The following is a 17979-nucleotide window of genomic DNA, read 5'->3' on the forward strand; positions in this document are numbered from 1 at the left end:
TACGGTGCGGTTCAGGTGTCCACCGAGAAGACAGAATTACTGCGCCATTTCCTTTCCTCAAAAAGCGTTGCGTTCAAAGGGCAAGGCGTCGCGCCGAGCGGGTGGTGGCGTTCCGTGGACTCCCTGGCAGCGCTACAACACGCTGTCGCGTTCCACTCGAGAAGGCGAAACTTAAGCGTCATTAATTAGCAGTGAATTAGTATTCAGGCATTAATCAGTAATTAAGTATTAATTAGTGATTTGTCATCACTTAGTAATTAGTACTCTATAATATGTGACGCCACCAGTGCCACAGAAGCAGCGAAAGTGGTGCGGAAAACGCTTCCGCCTCTACGCACTTTAGACAGTCAAAGTGGCCCCTGAATATTTTTAATTCTTCATCACTCTACGCTACGGGTATGTCTGAATAACTGTGACTCCCTCAGAAAGTACCCCCCCAACCCCTATCATAGCGTATACTGGAAGAAAATTCGGCCAGAAACCACCTCTGTGCGAAATTTGAGTGCGAGCAAGAGAGCCGTCAACAGCTCAAGGAATTCTTCGTCGGCTTTTTCTGAGCGCCGCGGCAATCTGCATTGTAAAAGAACTCACATTCCACAGGAAGGCTCCGATGCAAGTTTCGCTGCCATGTCCGCACTGTAGTACGGCTTATGTTCACAATACGGGCACACGTCAACAAGGACGAAGAGAACTTCAACGATGACAAAGATGCCGGTGCCACGACTATAGGCGATAACAGACTACGGCTGCCTACTGTTTTCAACACCCGCCTACCTTCTGTCACATCCATTTCAACTGCAAGCAAGAAGTAAAACAAACGCACAGGTTTCTCCTACTCTTTTCTTACTCTTCTGACGCTTTCTTATTTGCGCATCCTCGAAAAACCAAAGGGCACAGCTTCATGCTTGAGGCACTGAGTGCCCTTTGTATAACATCCCCAGCCGCCGCTGAAATGCCAGCTTTCTTGCAATCGCTGTCTGCATCGACAAACAAAAAAGGCGCCCCTTGAGGGCACCCAAGTTGGATTAATAAATGAGTTTAGCTTGTCACGTTTCGGAAAAGAGTTGTGTGGTGCGCTTCGACCGCCATTGCTATTTGACTCCCTTGCAAGCAGCAGATGCTCGGCATTTCCTCGGATCCTCGGATTTCCTAGACCTCCGCATATCGGGTAGGGTTCTCTACAGTGATCCCCAGAGGATTTTTTTTTTCATGAACATAGTGTTTATAACAGTGGAATAAATTCAAACGTACATGAAGCATTTGCAACGTCCAGGAATTTAGCCGTAGAAAATTGTCTTCAAAATAAGGCACGTGATGCGAACGGAGCTTAATAAATTTTAACAACAGAACCATGAAAACTGTCTGTAGGAAGCAGTGTCAGTCCGTTTCAAAACAGGGCGCACATAGGCTACAGAAGCACTAGAATGCAGGCAAGGCTTAGCACATCAACAAGAAGGAGTGCCACTTTTGTCTCTAGTCTGTCTATACACACACTCTCCTGCTCGGAACAATCATTCCTCTGAAAAATACGCCATGGGCTTGACTGTATCAGTTACTTTTAAGCCGGGTTATGTTGCCTGTAATCCAGATTTTGATGTTGACCAGCGCCACCTTCGTCTACAGCGTCCTTTTCTACGTCCGGCTTTCGCAGGCTGAGAAGTGCGCCAAGCTTTTCGGCAGTGACAGTCACGTGGGGTGGACATTTATTTGCTCACGGGAATTCCTTTCTATCTATAACTATGCGGCGTGTGTAATCAGAATGCAAAGGTAATAATGGCGATGGGTACCATCTAACAAGCTCTTGCCTAGTGGAAATTGATGAAACAACGCTGCACTTGTGAGCTCGTTAAAGGGAGGGCAGCGGCGCTGCTTAGTTCAGGAATACGTAAACAGATATCACAAGGCTAAATAAATGAGCTCTGCTAACAAACACACTTCACTACTATCGCTAAAACAGACAATGAAGAAATTCCGTCCAGCATATTCTAAACCTCACAAAAAACACTTCAGAGGGAATTATAGGCGTCGCCAAAAGAGATAAATTATTTTATATCCACAAGTGCTATACAGCAATCGAAGTGAAAAAAAAAAATTCTCGGCACTGCCACGAACAGAGCTGTTTGGCGCGGCTGCTTTAAGTACAGATTGTGCTCCGGCGGACCTTATGTATAGGCTGTACTACGCCGCGAAACGAAGTTGACGCAGCTTGACACAAAATATCCTCGAACGTGCAGCTAAATGAGTGTCCTTTTAACAGGAGCCGGAGCAAAGCCCGACAGCCTCACCTTTCAGACAGTCCAATCGATGTTCTGCAACCAAAAGTTCATTGTTGGTTTCTTGCTGCTATTCTTAATTTAAAGCACACATCAGCCTATACAGTACAGAATTGAATCGCTGACTGTCGCAAGGCCCCCCAAATGACGATCGTCTGCGCAGCTGCAAAGGGCACGCTGTATGCTGACGACATAACCATCTGAGCCATACATGAATCGGTTGGCGACATTGAAGCCAACCTGCAAAATCAGCGGAAATCGTGGACGCCTACGCCCTCCGCTGTGGCCTTGAATGCTCCCAGTCCAAGCTCGAATTTGTGCACATTCGCCCGTCGCCTAGGTCCACAACCAAAACTGAAATATCTCTGGCCAACGGCCCGACACCCGAATACGATGAGATCAGAGTACTGGGTCTCTTTATCTAGAAACATCGACGGGTTGATTCAGCAGTAGCCAAACTGCGCAAGGTGGGGGACCAGCCTGGCCGGATGGTCCGCCGGGTTTCCAACAAACCCGGGGGGTTACGGTGCAAAGACGCTTTGCGGCTGGCGCATGCTTTCGTGACGAGTCGAGTACTCTACTCGACTCCTTACCTTCACCTGCGCAAGTTTGACGAGAACGCCCTCTAGCAGATTGTCAGAAAGGTGTACAAGCGTGCCCTCGATCTCCCGACGAACACGTCCAACCAGCGCCTCATGGGCCTGGGGATGGTAAATACTTTCGCGCAGCTCCGGGAGGCATACTTGAAATATCAATACACAAGAGTTTCAAAGACGCCATCGGGACGCCGCCTATTAGCCCGACTGCACATCCACCACTCAACACTGACGGAAGAGCGCGTACGCATCCGCGAAGTCTGAAGATACGCCTTGCACGTGCGTCCTCTTCCGGCCAACATGACATGTGACGAACACAGTGGCAGGCGCCTTGCGCGGACGGAGACACTGACCCACCACTATGGAAACAAACATGGAATGCTCTACGTGGACGCCTCCGGTCCTCACCATTGGGGGTGTTACACGGCCGCAGTCGTCCACCAAAAAGTTGGAGGCTTATCAAGGTTAAGCCCAGTGGATGCGAAGCAGCCTTCGTTTTGCATTCTTATTATTAACTTCCTTAGCGTTTGGAGGCATCTTGACCGCATACACGCCCGGCGCAAAGACGCTGGCGCGGTTGCGGGCAAATGGAAACAGAACGGTAGTCATCCCCTATTTGCACACCTCCCATCGCCTAAAGAGACTGACGCGACGGCGGGCGCGCGCCGCTTCATTCCTGGCGTGACGTCGCATATCACGTGATGCAGCGATGGTGGCGCCGCCGCCGCGTCGCGCGCGACGGCGCGAACCGAAGCGTGGAGGCCTCATATCGCGCCGTCGGTGGCCAATGCTGGCCACCGCCGGGCGTCGCGCGAAGGCCCGAAACCTACGTTAATATGCTTCGCATAAAAATTGGCAGTGGCTGAGCTCTGGTTAAGCCTGGATATACAAGTGAAAAGCTGCAGTTATGCTTTGTTTGACGTCATGGCTGTTGCAGTTCGCGCACAATGCACTGGGAGCACCACGACAACGGTGTAGGCGAGCGCGTTATATTGCCCTCCTTCCGCATGAGTAGTAACTGTGGTAAACACGCGGCTGCAACGAAAGGTCAAGCGGTGGCGAGGAGGCGAGCGCACAGTAGTAGCGGCGGTGAGGAGGCGGTGAGGAAGCGACGCGCATGCGCAGTAGCGCGCGGCTGCGCCGAAAGGTCAGGCGGCGGAGTCGCGGCGGCGTTTGCAGCGGCGGGCGCTCCGACCACCTGCGCCTCTTCTTTGACGTAACTCGGTTCTGCGCACGCGCAGCTGTGGCTAATTCTGGCCACGGAGCATACGCCAGTCCCGGTGTTGACTAGCCTAGTGAAGCTTATCGCTTCTAAAGTCGTGGTGAATGGCCTGACGTTCGGGGCTTCAAGACATAACACATTCGGAGGAGGTCGCCATTGCGCTAGCTGCCGCAGACGAGGAGGACTCGCGAGTCATCGTTACCGATTCGAGAGGGGCTCCAGAAATATTCAGCAGGGATACATTTGTTTCTTTGCGTATCGCATCCTTAAAAATAGTGACTATCTCGGGGCACCCGCGTCCCGAACGATCGTATGGGCCTCAAAGGCAATGAAACGACAGGCGATTCTACTTCCAGACGCGATAGCGGACGGTCGCAGAATCATGGGCTCCCACGGAGCGGCCGTTGCCAGCCGTGGAAACAGGTTTGCCAGCGATGCAGATAGACTCCGAGATCGTTCTGCCTACCCTGCCCACCGGACGTGGTGTTTTAAACACGGTTTTTCTGCACGGTGACGTGCGTGTGAGACCCTACAGGGTCTAAGACTTCAGAGACGCCCTCGCCAACGTTGGTGCGCTCCCCGACGTCGTAGCGTTGGGGGCGTACCAGATTAACCACGTGTGGGCGGTAACCTTCAGCAGCGCTGCGCTGCAAAGAAACTGGCCGCCATGAAGGAGCTGGAATGTAAAGGGACGCCGCTGCATCGTTTTTGACCCAGAAGACCACCAGGTAAAGCTGCGCCTCCACTGCATGCTACACGGCGTCGCCGACGAGGACATCCGTACGGCATTCGCGGCGTTCGGCAACGTGACCGAGGTCACCCGGGAGCGTTGGCGTGTCGCCGGTATGAAGCAGAAGGGGTCCACCACGAGGACCGAGCTCCTCAAACTGAAGCCAGGCGTGAAGGTGGACGACCTGCCCCACCAGGTACGAGTCGCGGGCGAGTTAGCTCTCGTGGTGGTGCCCGGGCGGCCGATGCAGTGTCTGCGCTGCGGCGGCACGGGCGCCGTGATTGTAAGGTGCCCAGGTGCTCGAAGTGCCGACGGTATGGACACTCCGGGACGGACTGCGTTCGTACCTACGCGTCGGCTACCGGGCGCGTAGCAGCGAGCGACTTCGCAGAGCTCATGGACGTCGTCGAAGCGGAGGAAGCAGCGAGCGGTATCGACGACACGGACAAAACGGCGGGCGCTGAGCCAGCTGTTTCGAGCAACAACACCGACGCGGCTGTCGCACAGGAGAGTGGGTCGCCAGCTACTGTCCCATCTTCGACGCCTCTGGAGACGCCCAAAGATAATGCGAGCCCGCCAGAGCACGTGGACGCGGAAACAAAGGCGGCCAGCGATAACCACGACGAGAAGGCCGACGCCCGCATGAACACCGGCGTGACTACCCCTGCGAAGCGTCCGCACGCCGAGACCAAGGCCGACGGGGAGAAGGCAGCAGAGCCCAGCGTCGAGGAACCGCCGGCAAAGACGCCCCAAGCACGACGGCCCAGTCTGCGGCCGCGCCCAAAGGTTCCGGCTGACAAGCGTGGCGGCGACAAGGCGCCGCCTGAACAGGAGCACGTGCTTGCGCCGGATGACACTGGCGGCGACGGCATCGTCTAGCGACATGCCAGGCGCGGGAGGTAAGTGCCGTGCTTTCGGTCTCTTCTTCCTAAGTTCAAATGGCTTCTGCAACTCCGTTTAAAGTCGCCACCCTAAACGTCAGAGGCCTGGCAGGTAAAAGAAAACAAAGCCAGCTGCACCGACTTATAACGGAGCAAGATATTGATATACTGGCAATGCAGCAGACTAAAGTCGATGGTGAGGAAGAGACCGGGAGCATGGTGCTGCGTTTCACGTCTAGGTATTTTGCCGTCGTTAGCCATGCTGTAGGCACATCGGCTGGTTGTATTCTGTTTGTTAAGAAGTTGCCGGGGCTAGAGGTACACGGTCATCATTCGTGCTTGTCGGGTCGATACGTGTCTATCGATTTTTCACTGTGCAACATTGACTGGCGCATTGTTTGCCTGTACGCACCTAATGCGGTTGATGGCCGAGCCGCTTTTTTGAAAGTGTCGAAGAACGGCTTCGCACCGACAGACAACTGATTGTTATGGGCGATTACAACTGTGTCCTTAGTGCGCGCGACAAGACTAGCGTCCGAGGTTTCCGAGATAAAAGCACTGAAGTGTTGTTACGAATGATTGTGAACTGCAACCTCGAGGATATGGCAGAGTGCCTTGAAGGAGCGCGTTCTGTAAGGTACACACGATTCGAGGGAACAAGTCACGCACGGCTAGACCGCATTTATGCATCCGCGGATACTGTACCTAAATGCAATAGTTATGTAGTACTGCCGGTTTCTTTTTCTGACCACTGCTTGTTTCAATGCTGCATAGGAATCGTTAAGAAGGGGAATGGTTTTACGTGGGAAATGTGGAAGTGAAATGACAAGCTACTTCAGGACGAAATTTATAACCGAGCTGTAAGGGAAGAAATAGCAAAAATAGAACCAAGTCGCAAGATGAGGATTTGGCAGCAGTGGAAATCACTAAAGAAACTTTAAAATTAAAAGCCATAGAAACAGCCACCTGTATACGTCATGAAGCAAAACAACAGTAAATGGAGCTAAAGGCACCACTTCAGAATATGCTAAAACAGGAATGCCGAGCGCCTGGTAAATGGATAGAGGACATAAGAAAAACCAAACAAAAGCTAGAGCTAATCGAAGAAGAACGTTATCGAGGAGCGTTGGTGAGGGCAAGGGCAGAAGACATGGCTGCATGCAGGGGAAGCGCCAACGAGAAGAGCGCTTGGTTTAGAAAAAGCCCGTGCCAAGAGAAATCACATTAACGAAATAGAATGGGGAGGTGTTTTAAAAACAGATATCGATCACATCAAAGCAGCCTTTTTCGAGCATTACCAGGCTCTCTTCGCATCGCATCCGGTAGATGTTATCACATGTAAGGAATCGTTTCTAGCCGAGATGCCGCGTCTGGACGACGAAACTAAAGACAGATTAGAGCAGGAGATAACACAATTGGAAGTAGAGCAAGCAATAAACAGTTTAAACCCAGGTAAGTCGCCTGGACAGGACGGGTTCAGCGCGGCATTCTACAAAGAATTTAAACATGTAATTTCCCTGGTCTTGAAGGTCATCTTTAACGAAGCCTTTAAAATAAAAGCACTGCCTCCGTCCTATGCGTCGTCCCATACTGTATTGATTCCGAAAACGGATGACATAGACAGATTACGACTGGTAACAGCATACCGACCGATAGCACTCACTAACGTCGAGTACAAAATTTTTATGAAGGTTTTGGCGCGAAGATTTCGGGCCGTGATTCATCACTTGGTTGGCCCGCATCAGACCTGCGGGATTAAAGGGCGGTTCATTTTTACAAATATTCACGTTGCGCGCAGTGTATTGGAATGCTGCGATTACACTAATGGTCAGGTGGCAATTCTCCAGATCGATTTAGAAAAGGCATTCGACTGCGTCGCCCATGAATTTTTGTTTGCAGTATTAGGCCATGTTAATTTAGGTTCTGTTATCTGCGAGGGTGTGGCCCTGGCATACCGGAACTGCACGACAAGATTGATCATTAAAAAGAGTTTGGGGGCCCCCATTAGCGTGCTGCGTTCGGTGCGCCAGGGCTGTCCCCTCAGCCCCCTTTTAATTTGTATTTATGTGGAGACCCTTTGTTTGAAGATACTGAAAACAGGAGTATTAACGGCTTCAGTTTGCAAGCAGCCGAAGTAAAGTTCTTAGCGTACGCTGATGACATTGCTGTGTTTGCCGTTGACGAAGGAGGCATAAGCGAGGCTGTTCAATGTGTACGCGATTTCAGCCAAGCTACAGGAAGCAGGGTTAACTGGTCGAAGGGCCTCGGGCTTTGGCATGGAAGGTAGGCATCTACGCCTGAACGGTTTGCCAGTGTGCCTTGGACGACGACACTAGATAAATACTTGGGCGTTCCACAAGATGCTTACCGTGACAGTGAACAGTATTGGACACGACAGATCAATGTGATACGGGACAGAGCTGATAAGTGGAAAGGAACGACCTTGTCGATTTTCGCCAGAGCCACTGTTTGCAACTTGTTCTTAGTCAGCAGGCTCTGGTACGTAATGCAGGTGTTGCACTGTTCTCGGCTAAGTATTCAAAAGCTACACCGAATTTTCGCCGTCTTTATCTGGTCGTCTGAATGGGAGCGCTGCAGCCGGACCAACCTGTTCGGACGGGTACAAGACGGCGGGCTGGGACTGGGCCATTTGTTTTTGCGACAGCTGGTCAATCATTTTTTGTTCTTTCGAGACACAAGATACCCGTTCTTGCGTACCGTACAAGGTAGATGTACTATGGTAGCGTAGGCTGCATAGAAGCCCATACGTTCAAAACATGGCGGCTCATGGTGCGCAGCCAGCGCCGTCTTCGAAATGCGTGGACAACTAAAAAGTGACGTCATAATTAAAACAAAAACGCAACGTTAAAGTCACGTGTTTTAGTGACGTCATATTCGTGACGTCAGCGTCACGTGCTGCTTGGCGGGAAAACTAAACTGCTGAACGCCGCGACGCTTCAGCGCGACACCCGACACGAGAACGAAGAAAGAAGACACGACGAGTGCCGACCACCAACACTATTTTTAGGTAGTCAGTTCTCGTTGTGCCTTTTTCCTTCGTCCTCGCCTCAGGTGTCGCGCTGAATGTCGCAGGTGTAGCGCTGAAGCGATGAAATGTGACGCCGCCAGACAGGTTATCGCTCGCACATCGTGCAACCGCACACATCTTTTTTGCGTACGGGGGCCCCATGGCCACAGACGATGCCCTTTTGGGGCAAAAGCGACAGAACCGCACCCAACCGAACGAAACTACACAGAAGCGCTGGCAAAAGGGAAAAGCGGAAACTGTACACGAACGATGCACACCAAGAACTCGAGCAACAAGCAACGAGGAAAAAGTAGGGCTAGCAGAATCGAGTTTCAAACAAAAGCAAGCAGAATGGTCAAAAGATATGACCAGGGTATTACATCAGAGCACCGTCAACCTTGGCATCGTCCCGCTGCCATTGCCGCTGCTCTGAGCGAACGCTGTCAAAATTTTTACAAAGCAAGCGCTATACATTCTAACAAAATGCACACAACTAAAACATTTTAAAACGGAATCACTGCAATTGTTTTTGAATGCTTTTGAAACACAAACTATGTCCTAATTATTTTCCTCTTCTAGTCGTGTTTGTCCACTCATTTCATTTTGGCGCTTTAGTTCCACCACTAATTTGATGTCGCTAGCACTTGGTTCTGGACCGCATTCAAGCCCCGGCTTCGCGACCTATTTCAATTGACCTTGTACCGTATGCCAAGTTAGGCTGCGGCGTCTGCTGCCGGAGTACGTTGTCGGAACTGCTGAAGTGTTCAGTAGGGTCAGCGGTTTTTACCGGGAAATCGTTGCCAGTGTAAGGTTTCTTTCCACGCGGTTTTCGAATGACTTTCTGTCCACTGTGAAACGAAAGACACTGTACCATGCTTTGTGCGATGTTGTTTTCCCAGTGCCCTTGTACAGGGCCTTGTACAGTGGAGGCCCAGGCAAAGATGTTTTGAAGAGAGTGAAAAAAATGCAGGTGCCGCCAGGAACAAAAACCTTTTTAAGCTGCACACCGTAACCTTACCGGTTAAAAATTTTTAGAGAGAAAGGATTCATTTTAACCCTGGGGATCTCACTGTTTAATTTGCAGAAAGCCGGGAACAATAGACCATGTATTTTTACACTGTTGGGAGGGGGTTTATTTTTGGGATGTATTGCAGCGAACCCTAAAGAAAGAATTTCCACTAGACCCGTATGGCATCCGGTACTTATGTGCTGAAAATGAGGATGGGGTGCCTTTTGACTTAATAATGCTGACAGGCCTCCACTGTATATGGCGCTCCAGAATGGCAGGCTACCATTGTGACAGAGACGCAAGACCTGCCAGAATTTACTTTCGAGAATGTATGCACATGTTTCTGGCCATTCCGAAAGCCGCGGCGGACCCTCCGGAGTGGCTCTCAAGACTACAGCCGCTCTGTACATTACGTGAATTTTAATTTGACGAAGCCAGATTCATTCTGGCTGACAACGAGTCGTATGTGCAAAGCGTTTATTGTGTTTTGTTGATTTTCTGTGTCAAAGCCAGGCAGTAAAGAAAAAAAAGGTGGCGCCGCCTGTGCGCTCACCTCTGAGCAACGCCTTCAGACCCTTGCGAAACGAATCCTGAACACAATCCGGCCCTCAGTTTTCGACAAATTACCCAATTGTTCCAATCCGGCCATGCAATTTATCCTCAGCTCTGTAAGGGCCTTATAAAGACGGAGGAACGAATACTCCCGTCTTTACTCAAAAACACGGCTGTGATCGGCAGTTTTAAAGCACTTTGATCCTGCATGTACAAGATCCACATGGTATGGGCATGTGAGTCAACCACGCCCAGGAGGACTGGGAAGCAGCCCTGGTCGGCTGCTTCTACCTGGGGAGCCAAAAGGCCCTGGTCGAGCGCGCCCGGGCCGCGTCGGTCGCAAAGGGAGCGGTGTTATCACCGATCCTGTTCAGCATAGCTATGATGCGCCTCCCGAAGCCAACTGACCCGGGTGGAAGGCATTCAACGCGCGTTATATGCAGATGTCATAACAATCTGGACCACCGAGGGGAGCCTTGGAGACATGGAGGACCGCCTTGAGCAGGCCGCTTCCATACTCGATGCGTATGCTATAGACTATGGGCTCCAATGCGCAAATTAATTTATCGCAATATTAATATTGTTATTGACTATGGGCTCCAATGTGCTAATTAATTTATCGCAAAACTAAGCAGGGCCAGTAACACTATTTGGGCACCGCATTTTATGTTGCGGCCATAATAGGAAAGAAAAATGGGATCTTGTTCATTTTAGATTGTTAGTCGAGCAGGCTACTCATCGGCCATCGATGAAGGTTCTTTTCACTTGGTTATATGGAGGCCCTGTGTGTCTTGTGATAAATAATAAACATCAAAGTAACACAGCCCGAACAGAAAAGAAAATATAATAAAGATCAATGTCCGTGGCTACGAAGTGACATAAAAAGAGGATCCCAGGCAACGCCATTCCGTGAAACCCTTTAGGCGGAGCTTAAGTGTCGTCTGAATACTAAGTAGAAAGCGTTAAAGGCCCCGTTGCCCGAAAAATTCGGCGTCGGCCTTGTGAGCTTTGTTGGCGTTGCGAGCGAAAAATCACCAGCATGACTCCGGCAGGTGGTGCCAAGAAAGCTACCTAGGAGGCAGGAGGGCCAACAAGGTCCCGTCGCCTTGTGGCATCATCACATCCAGCCTACCGCACAGAGAGCAAACTGCCCACCGGGGCAGCTCGCAGTTAAATTAAGGATTGGTAACTCGGGAAGAGCAACCTGGGCCGCCTAAGCCCCACCGGTGGCAGCACCTGCCATCGCAAGGCAGTGGCGCATTGCATAACCGCTGCACCACTGCGCCACGAAGTCCATGAGGAGCCCCAGGTATCTGTGAATGTAAAGTAGAGGATGGCTGTCTGCATATATGGCAATTATCCCATTACGGTAAGGAGTCATACCCTTAAGACGGAGCTGATGTGTCCCTTCCAATTTTTTTTTATTGCGGAATGTCACAGTTGAAAAACAAGCAACCATTCCCAGTAAGGGCCATAACCATGCCCTGGAAGTGAATGCAATTGGTCTGAGCGTACCCTTTTTCATAACGTGCACTAACATGCTTATGGTGTACCCACAAGCATCGCAGGACTGCTGGGTCGTAGAGTGCCATACCTTTATCTGAGGCCTGTACTGCTTCGACAGGTTAAAATACGCCGCCGCATCTACTGGTGGTGGATAGAAATACATTCGTGCATGAAAACATGCAGGAGGGTTTGGCAAAATCGCCAGTCGGAAGTTACGGCAGTTCTTAGTAAGGCCGTAAAATGAACATAACTGTGCAGGATTCGCAGGTGCTGGGAACTAAGGCAGCATGTACTTCACTTTTGAGATGAATTCCCGACACGTCTTGTGGCAAGTGAACCGTCACCAACTCGCCCAAACTTACATTCTGACATCTTTCATTGGTCGCGGCTTGTCTGTGACGTAGTCATTGGCAGACACCACCAATCCAAGATTAATAAAGGACAAGAGAACCAGGCAGAACTGAACGTTCTGTTTAGGCTCATTTCATTTTGATAGCTGCCACTGCATACTCCCACGAGACTGTTGGAAGCGTTGCTGGTGCGGAACAAAGTAGAAATGGCCTAACAGCTGTGTTAAAACACTGTTGTGTTGTTACCGCTATTTTAGGCAGGCACACAGTCAAATAACGATAGCACAACACAACCGCTTGCGACAGGTGAACACGCTTCAGAAAAGCACACGAAAAATGGCACAACCACAAAAGAGCTCCCCTTTTATTGCAACACAAGAAAAAACCTCGTTTACCTCTTCGTCGAGAGTAGGCGATACGATGAAAAGTTTTAAAGAAAAGGCCGGTAAAGGCTTGCCACATTGTGGGACGGCTTGTTCAGTGCGGTAGTCGCGCTGCGTTAGGCTGCACCACCGAGTCTTCTTGACTAATTCATGTAAAGGTATTTTATGAAGGAAGCAACGACGATTGCCGTGGGTGCAACGTCAACGTCATTCGTCAAGGTGGACAGAGCACATGGCCTTCCTGGCTGCCTTTGCAACTTTGATTTCTTGCCTAGACATAGAACCTTTGTCAAAAGTTTAGAGGCCATGCGGGTTTGCCTCTAAGTCGTTTACTTAGGCTATTGTAGAACCTTAGAAATCCCAGCTTTCCGAGGGATGAGGATGGGACCTCCTCTCAGTTTTAAAGGTGCGTACTGTTGGCAGTGCTTAACGAACAGGTTGGCTTTGAAGCAGGCCCTTTTCGGTTCTTTGAGAAAACCTGTATATACCACCTCCCTTGTGGAGACAATTTCCCTGTGGAGACGATTTAAGTGTCGGACATATCTTACCGACAAGTATTCATAGGACCACTTCTGACCGAGGCGCCGCGCTATGTCGAGTGAACAGGATAGACGGAAATTTTGCGCTGCTCGAACGCCCGGAAATTTCAGATAGTTGACGGTCGAGAAAAAAAGAAATTTCTTGGAGCTTGTACAAGGACAAAGCGGCCTGAACTTTCCATGCGATACCGTTTTTCAGTCGTTGAATAATTATCTCGGCATGATATTGGTACGGGGAAGGAGGCGTACACACCACGCTGAACACAAGCACAGGGCACACCGGATGCCAAAACACACGCCACTGCCCAGGATTTGGAGCCCGAGCACCCGCCAAGCGCCCTCTCACTTCGTCTGCCTCATATACTATGAGTCTACCCGTAGCATGACCCCCGGGCGCAAAAGCACCGTCGCGGTGCAGCTCAGCGAGTGTCAGAAGAAGGTAGGTGGTAGGGCTTGAGGCGCGGCACGTGCACAATATCGGAGGGTGGAGTACGGGAAGTGCACTCGGAGAAGGTAGGCTCAATCTCGTATGTGACGGCTGTGACTTCGCGCAGCACACGATACGGGCCCACATATCACATATCGAGAAAGAAGCTTTTCCGAGAGCCCTACACGGCAAGAAGGCACCTAGAGAAACACAAGGGACCCAGGCAAGAAGCCACTGTCCAGGTGGCGGCGGTTATAGTGCTCTTGCTGAGAAGCTTGGGAGGCTTGCAAGCAGGAACGGGGGACTTGGCGAGCATGGTCGGAATGGGCAATGGCTTCACGGGCGTATTCCGAATGTGGGGGAGGAGATGTTCGAAACAATGTGTCCAGCGGCAGTTAAGGCTCACGGCCGTACAAGAGGTAAAACGAAGAGTAGCCGGCAGTGTAGCCGTACGGGGGTGCGACGTCCCAGTCTCGGTGATCAGAGGAGACGTACATGGCGAGCATGTCGGTAAGCGTGCGATTGAATCGCTCAGTGAGGCCACTAGTTTGGGGGTAGTAAGCGGTCATCAACTTGTGCTTAGTTGAGCACGCGCGAAAAATGTCGTTTACCATTGCTGAAAGGAAGGTGCGGCCACAGTCAGTGAGCAGTTGGTGGGGTGCTCCATGGTGAAGAATGACGTCCTGAAGAAGAAAGTCGGCGACATCAGCGGCAGTACTCGTGGGGAGCGCACGCGTTATCGCGTACCGGGTGGCATAATCTGTGGCTACTGCAACCCATCTGTTCCCAGAAGTGGACTCGGAAAAGGGGCCGAGAAGGTCCGAGCCGACACGGTAGAACGGCTCCGGAGGGATGTCAATGGGCTGAAGAAAGCCAGCGGGAGGAGATACAGGGCGCTTGCGACGCTGACACTCATCGCAAGCACCAACGTAACGGCGAACTGAGAGGTGGAGGCCAGGCCAGAAGAACCGACGACGGATGCGGTCGTACGTGCGAGTAACGCGTAGATGGCCAGCAGTCGGGAGGTGATGGAGTTCGTGGAGAACGACTGTTCGTAAGTGCTTCGGGACGACGAGGAGAAGGTCAGGGCCAGTGGGTTGAAGATTCCAGCGGTATAAAATACCATCAACGAGAGGAAAGCGGTTCAGTGAAGGTTAGGCGATCGATGATGGAGAGAAGCTCCGCATCCCGACGCTGTTCTTCACCGATAGTTGTAAGCGATGATAGAGAGAAGAGGTCAATGGCGCTTGCGCTCGTCGCAGTATTAGTGTGGGCAACAGGGTGACGAGTGAGGCAGTCGGCATCTTTGTTGAACCGGCCGGACTTGTAGATCACAGCCTAGTCATATTCTAGGAGTCGTAGCGCCCAACGACCGAGGCGACCGATAGGATCCTTCAGAGGAGAAAGCCAGCACATTGCGTGATGGTCTGTCGCAACTGTGAATGGCCTGCCATATAGGTAGGGTCGAAATTTGCCAACAGCCCAGACGAGGGCCAAGCACTCTCATTCGGTAATGCAGTAGTTCTTCTCTGAAGGGGATAGGAGGCGGCTAGCATAGGCAATTACACGATGTGTGCCGGATTGACGCTGGGAAAGGATTGCTCCGACGCGATGGTCACTAGTGTCAGTACACACTTCCGTAGGAGCTGACACACCAAAATGTGCCAAGACCGGTGCAGTGGTAAGCTTTTTTATAAGGTGGGCAAAGGCTTGGTCTTGGGAGGACCCTAGAAAAAACTGTCATTTTTTTTAAGAAGATCTTTGAGCGGCTGAGCAATGTCGGCAAAATCTTGAATGAATCTACGCAATTAAAAATAAAGACCCATAAAACTTCGGACGTCATTGCTCGAACGTGGTAGTGGGAAGTCCTTTACTGCTCGTATCTTGTCTGGGTCGGGACGAACCCCCGTAGCATCGACGACATGGCCTAGTATATTGAGCTGCCGACGCGCTAAACGGCATTTTGAAGAGTTGAGCTGTAGCCCGGCATGGCGGAAGAGGGAAAGAACTTGTGAGAGGTGGCCCATGTGGGACGAAAATGATGGAGAAAACACAATTACATCGTCTAAATAGCACAGTCAAGTAGACCAATTAAATCCTTGCAGCAAGGAGTTCATCATGCCCTTGAAAATGCTGGGGCGTTACATAAGCCGAAAGGCATAATCTTAAACTGATACAAACCGTCAGGAGTAACAAACGCAGTTTTCTCCCGGTCCTGGTCATCCACAGCAATTTGCCAATAGCCAGATCGTAGGTCTATGGAGGAGAAGAATTTGGCTCCGTCGAGGCAATCTAAGGCACCGTCGATTCGAAGAAGCGGATAGACATCTTTTTTAGTGATCTTATTCAGGTGACGGTAATCCACAAAGAAGCGCCACGAGCCATCATTCTTCTTGACCAAGACGACGGGCGAAGCCCAAGGGCTGTGAGAGGGCTCAATGATGTTCTTCTCTAGCATTTTTGCCACTTCCACCTGGATGACCTGTCGTTCTGCATGGGAGACCCGGTATGGTCGGCGGTGGGTAGGAGGAGCGTCGCCGGTGTCGATGCGGTGTGTAACGGTAAGAGCTTGGTCGAGGGCGCTGTTATGGAGGTCGAAGATGTCAGAATGGGACTCGATAAGCGCACGCAGCTGACAAGATTGGGCAGGGAGCAAAACGGAGGGCATCATTGCCATGATCGCGTCAGTCGAAGTGGGATCGTGAACAGGGTCTGCAGGAGCTGATGCATGGGCAGTGTCCAATGGGGCAACTTGGCAGGAGCCAATAGGAGAGACCGTTGCCACGCATATTCCAGGTGGAAGCACTTGGGCTGAATAGCTGAAATTGATTAACGGTAGTGACACGCAGTTTACCCTGATTGTAGCGACAGTATGGGGCAGTGCAACGTTGCGGTGCAGCAAGACATCTGAAATAGGGGTGACTAAGCGGGTGACCATCAGCGACTAATCAGGTAGGACGTAGGGTAACTAATGAGGCGGCTAGTGAGGGCAGAGAAACTTGGTCGGGCGAATACAGTCGGGGAGAATGCAAGGGTTCAGGATCGATGGTTGGGAGATCGAGGTGTAGGACGCCTTGCGAGCAGGGCGGAGTGTTCTGTTAGGAAATCGAGGCCGAGGATGAATTCATGAGCAGAAGGGTTCAAAACATTGAACTGCACAGGAAGGTCATGGCCAGCAACACTACAGCGTGCAGTGCAGAATCCGTCAACACTAGCTGTTTCGCTGTCCGCGACACGCACTCGAGACCGAGCCGGCGTGAGAACTTTACGTAAACGACGACGAAGTTGTGCACTCATGACAGAGATATGCGCTCCAGTGTCGACAAGCGACGCACGGGAACACCATCAACACAAATGTCTAGTTGGTTCAAGTGGGATGTCTGTAGAGGATTTGGGGGCCTGGTCGTGGATGCAGCATCAGCTCCGGGAGCTGCATCAGCTAGTTTTCCAAGTCAGAGCAGTGGTATGAGGCCGCAGCTGAGGATCGAAGGGGCTGCGGGGATCGAAAACGACGGCCTCGTGGAGATGGAAAGCGTGAAGGACGTCGTGGTCGGGAGCTGGCGACATCGTTGGCCGAATCTGATTGGTCAGGAGGTGGTCGGGGCGAAAAACGGCGGGGCATATCTGAACGGTTGTCATAGGAAACCTTGCAATAAAACAGCGCAAGGACACAGGACGAGAACGGAGAGAAGACACACACGGCGTCTTCTCTCCGTTCTCGTCCTGTGTCCTTGCGCTGTTTTATTACAAGATGCTTAACGAACTTGCCCAAACTGCCATTTTACTACGGTCGTAGGAAAGCTCGGTGCGAGGAGTCGGTAACGATCTATTGCGGCAGTTCCGGGAAATGTGGCCGACACAGGAACAGTTGAAACATATTGGGCGATCATCAGGCGTCCGCACACTGCTGGATTTCGGCAGCGACGAAAGTACGGAGCCCTGGGACGGAAAACATTCCTGGTTGGTAGCGGGACGCTAGAGTTCCTGATGGAACAGATAGCAGGTGAAAGATCCAAATTTGCGAGTTCCTCTCGCACGACGGCTTGAATAAGAGACAATCGGGCAAGGGGCGACTGGGAATGGTAGGTTGGGGGGCCGCAGGTGCACAGGCCTCCATGTCGCGGCGAACGATCCGGGTGACGGTGTCGGTGATGTTTAGAGGCGAAGTGGGAGGTGGGCTAGTTGGTGGCTGCTGCAAAACACACGGAGATGTGGCGGCCGTATGGGGAAGCTGGAACTGTGGAAATATGCGCCGGTTCTTTACTTGCTCGAAGAGACGACACTCCTTAATAAGGTCATCAACGGGATCACAGCCTTTGCAGAGAAGCAAATGGGGAGCGTCGTCCGCGATCCCTTTTAGGATGTGGCCCACCTTTTTGGATTCCGACATGGAGGTGTCAACCTGGTGACATAAGGCAAGGACGTCTTGAATGTACGTGATGTAACTTTCACTGGAGGACTGAGCACGCGACTCAAGGTGTTT

At 51.3% G+C, this 17979-nt stretch overlaps 1 protein-coding gene and 1 pseudogene across 2 annotated transcripts in view; both read right to left on the reverse strand.

Moving 5' to 3' along the window:
- LOC149360919 (uncharacterized) overlaps positions 1-741 on the reverse strand; it is a 72261-nt gene extending 71520 nt beyond the window's left edge. For both annotated transcript variants that reach the window (XM_089569419.1, XM_089569418.1), the window contains exon 1: positions 592-741. The gene's annotated coding sequence lies outside the window, so the exon portion shown is untranslated. The remainder of the gene's footprint in view (positions 1-591) is intronic.
- The window catches only part of LOC149360920 (uncharacterized), an 83856-nt pseudogene that overhangs the window by 52370 nt on the left and 13507 nt on the right, over positions 1-17979 (reverse strand).

The sequence above is a fragment of the Amblyomma mixtum genome, chromosome 2 (assembly GCF_055824585.1).
Source record: "Amblyomma mixtum isolate Tamu chromosome 2, ASM5582458v1, whole genome shotgun sequence".
Taxonomy (NCBI): domain Eukaryota; kingdom Metazoa; phylum Arthropoda; class Arachnida; order Ixodida; family Ixodidae; genus Amblyomma; species Amblyomma mixtum.